Source organism: Canis lupus, chromosome 30 (genome assembly GCF_048164855.1).
Source record: "Canis lupus baileyi chromosome 30, mCanLup2.hap1, whole genome shotgun sequence".
Classification (NCBI taxonomy): Eukaryota; Metazoa; Chordata; class Mammalia; order Carnivora; family Canidae; genus Canis; species Canis lupus.
The window spans coordinates 37,823,184-37,829,245 of record NC_132867.1 but is presented as its reverse complement, the minus strand read 5'-3'; the positions used below and the strand labels follow the sequence as shown (position 1 = coordinate 37,829,245).

The following is a 6,062-nucleotide window of genomic DNA, read 5'->3' as shown; positions in this document are numbered from 1 at the left end:
TGCCTCTCTCTGTATGTCTCTCATGAATAAATAAATAAAATTTTTTTTTTAATTTTCCTACTGTTTAGAGTATCAGCACCAGGAGTCGTGAGGACTGGCCTTTAGAGAAGAGTCTTAGCCTCAGCACTACCACTGGAGAATATTGTCAGAGCTTCTAGACACTTTAAGTTATGGTAACCGTGAGTGTGTAGGAGAAGGGGGAAAGAAATTTTCCTATATGCTCGTTGGTGTTGTGGCTTGGGCCCTGAAAATTAAATTGACAAAAGACACACAAGAGAAAAACAAGAGAATACAGAGAGTTTATTAATACAGGCTGCATGCATACAGGTGGGGGAAACTCAGTGCAGAGTAACCCAAAGGAGTCTTCATGGGACAATACATTTGAAGAGAAGTGACAGGACAAAGGAAACGAAATGTAGGCTTTTAGGCGTGGCGAGCCGTGGAAAGGTGAATGCTTGGGAGAGGCTAAAGGGTTGTGTCAGGAAAGTTTGTTCCGTAGATTGTGATAAGAGTGTCCCCATGCAGGAGAGGGGAGGGCTCGTCTGGTGTCTGCTGTGTCTCACTTATCTTCAGCTTACCATAATTCCAGCATCTTCTGGTCCCCTGCAAGTGCCATAACAACCTGCGTGTGGAAAAACAGTAACCACCACAGAAGTGTCACAGCAAGTGCAAGGTCTACGCTGCTGACCCCGGGTGCGGACACTTCTGTCCACCAGCCACCCAGGGTGGAAACCCTGTTTACAGGTCATTGGAAATGCAGCTCTGAAGCTCTGCGGTCCTGAGGGACTTTTTTGGGGGGGCGTGGGGGGGGCAGGGGGCAGAGGGAAAGGGTACTTTAGAAGGTTTGCATTATTTCCAAGTTTAAGCAGAAAGATTTACTAAGATTTTTAGCCTATGCTATTTGAAAATCACAAAGTTCAGATTTACATAGAACATATTCACACTAAAATTCAAGTTGTGGCAAAGTCTCTAAAAGAAGCTTTGATGAAGGTGCAGGGGTTGGGAGGGGGTTTCCCTGAGGAAACAAAGTTTGAGCTCAGGTGGGGGTGGGTAGGAGGGTGAAGTTGAGGAGGATCCCCTCTTGAAGCAAGGCAAGGGGGGCGTCCGTGCAGCAGGTGGGCGGTGGGAGGTCCTCAAGCCCGAGGAAGTCAGAGGGCCTAGTGGGGCCTGAATGCAAAGGGATGAGGGTTGGAGGAGGGCAGGGTCTTCCTTTGGTCCAGAGGAGAGCCAGGGTCCAGACCAAAGGGTACAGTCAAGAATTGGGTTTTTATCTTCACATATAAAAAGAAATGTCCGAAAAAGCAGCGAAAAACTTTGAAATGAGCAAAGAAGTTCGTGGGGTGTCGTGAGCACACTATGAAGGTGCACACGTAAGGTGTGTCTGCCCCAGGGCCGGCTTTATTCGGTCCTCAAGCAAGGTTCACGCGATGATGAAGCAGGTCCAGGATTCCAAACTCAGGGACATTTCACGGCGTGTTGAACTTGGCTTCTTGCACGTCCCACAAAACAAGGCAGGAGACAGGCCACACAACAAATGAGGTGGAACAGGACGTTGTAAGTGAACCATCCCAGGCGAAGTGAGTGTGTGGGTGCACAGTGGAGATAAGGCCTCTGGCCCGTCCGGGTCCGCTTCCAGCTGGCACTGCCTCTTACATCCCAGCAGGCAAGGATCTCTGTTGCTCCTGGGCCTCATTTGGGCAGGACCTTCCGCAGCAGCTGTGTTTTTGAAGTGGTCAGATGTGGAGGGGTCAGTGTCTGGGAAGTCTGATGGTTTGCTGCAAAAATCCTCCCTTGTTGAGGGATGTCACCCGTCTGGGGCCCCTACAGGCCTCCTATGCTTCTGCTGGCTGTCAGGTCTGGGGGTGTCATCGGTGGGTGCTGGTGTCACCGGCCAATATCTGGTCTTGGCTGCAATGCCTTTGGCTCCTTACATCACTGTTTGATATGAGTCACTGCTTGACATGAGCAACTCCATCTTGCTCTCCACATGGAGTTACCTGATGCAACAGGACCTGAGCCATCTTCAATCATTATTGAAAACTCTAAGCGTATGATGGTTCATTCTATACATCAACTTGACTGGGCTACAAGGTGCCCAGACAGCCAGTTAGACACGATTGCTGGGGGTGTGTGTGAAGGTATCTTGGTAAGATGTTAACATTTGAATCCGGAGACTGAGTAAAGCAGATATGGCTCCCGAATGAATGCAGGCAGACTCATCTAATCCAATGAGGGCCTAAATAGAACAAAAGGGTGAAAAACAGTGAAATTTCTCTCTCTGCTTATTAATAATAGCAATTAATAATCCACCTTCTCCAATATCCAATGCTCTTGGATATTGGCACTCCTGGTCCTCAGGCCTTTGGACTGAGGGCTTCAGACTCTGATGAGAGCCACAGCACCAAGTCTCCCAGGTCTGTACTTCCTCACCCTCCCAAATTGCATGAGTGAGCTTCTCATAATACACCATACATATATATATACATGCATATTGTGCAGCTGTGCACCAGCAGACTCTAAGCCCAGGGTGGGCGGTAGTCCCACGAGACTCAAGAATTGACCCAGAGACAGCAATCAACATAGGGATTCACTGGGGGAGCTTACATTAGGGAGTCCAGAAGTAGCTCATTGGGCAAACCACCTGCTGCTTTTATAATGTAGCAACTAGCCTAGCAACCACCTGTCACCTTTCCTCCTTGCATGGCCAGCATTCCAAGGACATGAAGACCTGCCATCTGGACACCCCTCATTATGTTCCAGGTTGGTTGTCTCCTGAGCACCTGACCTCAAACACTGAACAACACATTTTTCTACATTTCTTGCTCAATGGGAATATAGTGGGAGGATGAGATCCATATAGTCTCAAGATAGTGATTAACAGGGACGTTCAGGGTGTGCTTGCACAAACCAGCCATCCAGCACGTACCACACAACACACCTACTGGGTCTATTTCTAGAGAACCCGACTAATACAAAGCTCTAAGAAACTGATAGTAATACTAATTACTCCTGTATATGGATATATAGATATGCAAGTGAATTTTGGTGAAGATACCCTTGATGTTTGCTCTTCAGATATTGGCCAGTTTTGCATCTGTTTGGAAATTTTTCAGCATCCGTGATAGCGTGTACATGTGTGTTCTTGGAATTCTCCACTGAACCTCTTGTAATGTCTTGCTAGTTGGTTTCCTCATTAATTAGTGAGTTAAATAAAATCTCAGACATGTGTTCCTTTTTAGATTTATTTGTGTGAGAGTCACAGTCTTAAATCCCCTCAACAGGAGCCCTTTGAGGAACCTAAGTGAACAGGTGACATAATCCCCCTAGAATTTTTTTAAAATATTAAAAGTAATAATATAAAAGTGCCTACACGTAACCATTTTTTTTCCTACAGAAAGAGCAATTTCATATTAGGCTCAACCTAAAATGAAGAATAAAATAAAATAAAAACCGTCTATAATCTCAACATCACCCATGGATAAGCATTATCCATTTTTAATGAACGGCTCCTATTATTTTCCTTATTTAAAAATTAATATGTATTTACTATGAAAAAGAGTTAGGAAATGCAGGTGATCCAAAAGGAGAAAAGTTTGAATCAGATTGCTTCTAAGCACACCATGCAGACAAGCCCTGTTAACAGCATGGCATGTATCTGCTTGAAAATGTTCATATGGGACCTATTGTTCAGTAGTCAGATTTTATTTACTTAATATATTACAAACCTCTGCCCCCAGTCAGTAAATACTGTAAATTATTTTTAGTGACTGTGCATAATTCCATCAACTGAAGGTAGCATCACTTACCTAAGCTGACTCTATCAGGCTTCATGCCACACGAGGTGGTGAACACCCTGTCTGTTGGATTGGGGAGGCTACGCCTAATGATTTCCTTAGGGTCCGTTCTGCAGACTGCGATTGCTATTACAGAGACTGTAAAAAGATCTGTGATTGCTGGGGAAGTAGGGGAATAAATAGGCAGAGAAGAAAGGATTTTTAGGATAGTGGAAATACTCTGCATGGTACTGTAATGGTGGGTAGGTGTCATTACACATTTGTCAAAACCCATATCACGTCCAATACCAAGATTTAATAACTCTAAGGTCAACTGTGGACTTCGTGTGACTATGACTATCAATTGTAGATCCATCATTTGCAACAAATGTACCACTCTGGCCTGGGGATGCTGCCGGCCGTGGAGGGGATTATCCATGTGTGGAGGGAACTCTCTGTACCTTCTGCTCAATGTTGCTGTGATCCCAAAACTGCTCTAAAAAATAAAAAAATCTAGATGGGCATTAAGGGAGGGGGGGAACTTGAAGTAATGAGTACTAGGTATTGTATACAAGTGATGAATCATAAATATTACCTCCAAAACTAATAACAGTATATGTTAATAATATTGGATTTAAATTTAAAAATAAATAAATGAAAGTTTAAAAATAAAAGTAAGTCTATTTTTTAATGCAATTGCTGCTACAAAAGACACGCACATTGCAAGAAGTCTGAAATATCCTGGATTGGCAAAATCCCTCCAGGAAAGTTGTTTGTAGCAACTAATGTGCAATGCAATCCACACGATCAGCTATTTTAATTTTGGACAACTTAAAAATTAATTTAAAATTAAATTAATTTTGGACAATTTAAAAATTAATTTAAAATTAAATTAATTTTTTAATTAAATTTAAAAATTTTTAATTCAGTATTGTTTTCACTATAAAAGAAATGTGTTGTCAATGTAGAAAATGTGGAAAATTCAGGAAAAATAATAACATCATTAAAGCAGAACCCAAAACCTTGCGATCCAGAGAGACCCACTCTGGAATATTTCTTCTTTTTTTAAAAGATTATATTTATTTATTCATGAGAGACACACACACAGAGAGAGAGAGAGAGAGAGAGAGAAGCAGAGACACAGGCAGAGGGAGAAGCAGGCTCCATGCCGGGAGCCTGACATGGGACTCGATTCCGGGACTCCAGGATCACGCCCTGGGCCGAAGGCAGGAGCTAAACTGCTGAGTCACTCAGGGATCCCCCACTCTGGAATATTTCTTACAAAGCCTTCCAATCTTTAAAGTGTACATATGTGCATCTGTATGTCTACGAGTGTATGTGTGTATGTCAAGTATAATTTTTAACTTTTTGGTGAAGGATTATGTATAATTTTATATACAAAGTCTGACTTTTTTAACCTCACCCACTAAACTGGATTAAATAGTGTCTCCCCAAAATTCCTATCTCCCTAGAACCTCAGAGCATGACCTTCTTTGGAAATAGGGTCTTGGCAGATGTAGCTAGTTAGATTAGGTGAGATCCTACTGGATCATAGAGAGCCCTAATCCAGTATGACTGGTGTCCTTATAAGAAGAAAGAAACGTGGACACAGAGACATACACAGAAGGACATTCGCATGAAGACACACACAAGGAGCGTACAAAGTGATAACAAAGGTGGAGATTGGCCTGATGTGCCTACAAGAAACACCCAGAAGCTACAAGATGCAAAGAAGGGGTCTCCCCCAAACCCTTCAGAGGGAGCCAGGCCCTGCCAACACCCTGATGTCAGACTTCCAGCCTCTAGAACACAGAAAGAATAAATGTGTCTTATTTTAAGGCACTTCCATCAGTAGCCTAGGGAGCTAATACAACCGCTTAACCAAATGGCCTCAGTATCTTTCCATAAATTTATGTATCCTTACAAAACAATTTTAAGTGGCTAAAAAGTATTGTTTTGTGGATGGACCATCAGTTATTTAAAGAATTCTTTAAAGGGGAACCCTCCTGCACTGTTGGTGGGAATGTGAACTGGTGCAGCCACTCTGGAAAACTGTGTGGAGGTTCCTCAAAGAGTTAAAAATAGACCTGCCCTACGACCCAGCAATTGCACTGTTGGGGATTTACCCCAAAGATACAGATGCAGTGAAACGCCAGGACACCTGCACCCCGATGTTTCTAGCAGCAATGTCCACAATAGCCACACTGTGGAAGGAGCCTCGGTGTCCATCGAAAGATGAATGGATAAAGAAGCTGTGGTCTATGTACACAATGGAATATTCCTCAGCCA

General features: G+C 43.3%; 1 long non-coding RNA gene across 1 annotated transcript; it reads right to left on the bottom strand.

Annotated features, from left to right (window-relative positions):
* Positions 1 to 283: 283 nt before the first annotated feature.
* LOC140621696 (uncharacterized) lies at positions 284 to 4,263 on the bottom strand. The gene is made up of 2 exons (XR_012021464.1): positions 3,807 to 4,263; positions 284 to 2,236 (listed from the first exon to the last, which is right to left on the bottom strand). It is a non-coding gene; the product is annotated as an uncharacterized lncRNA (long non-coding RNA).
* Positions 4,264 to 6,062: the final 1,799 nt, after the last annotated feature.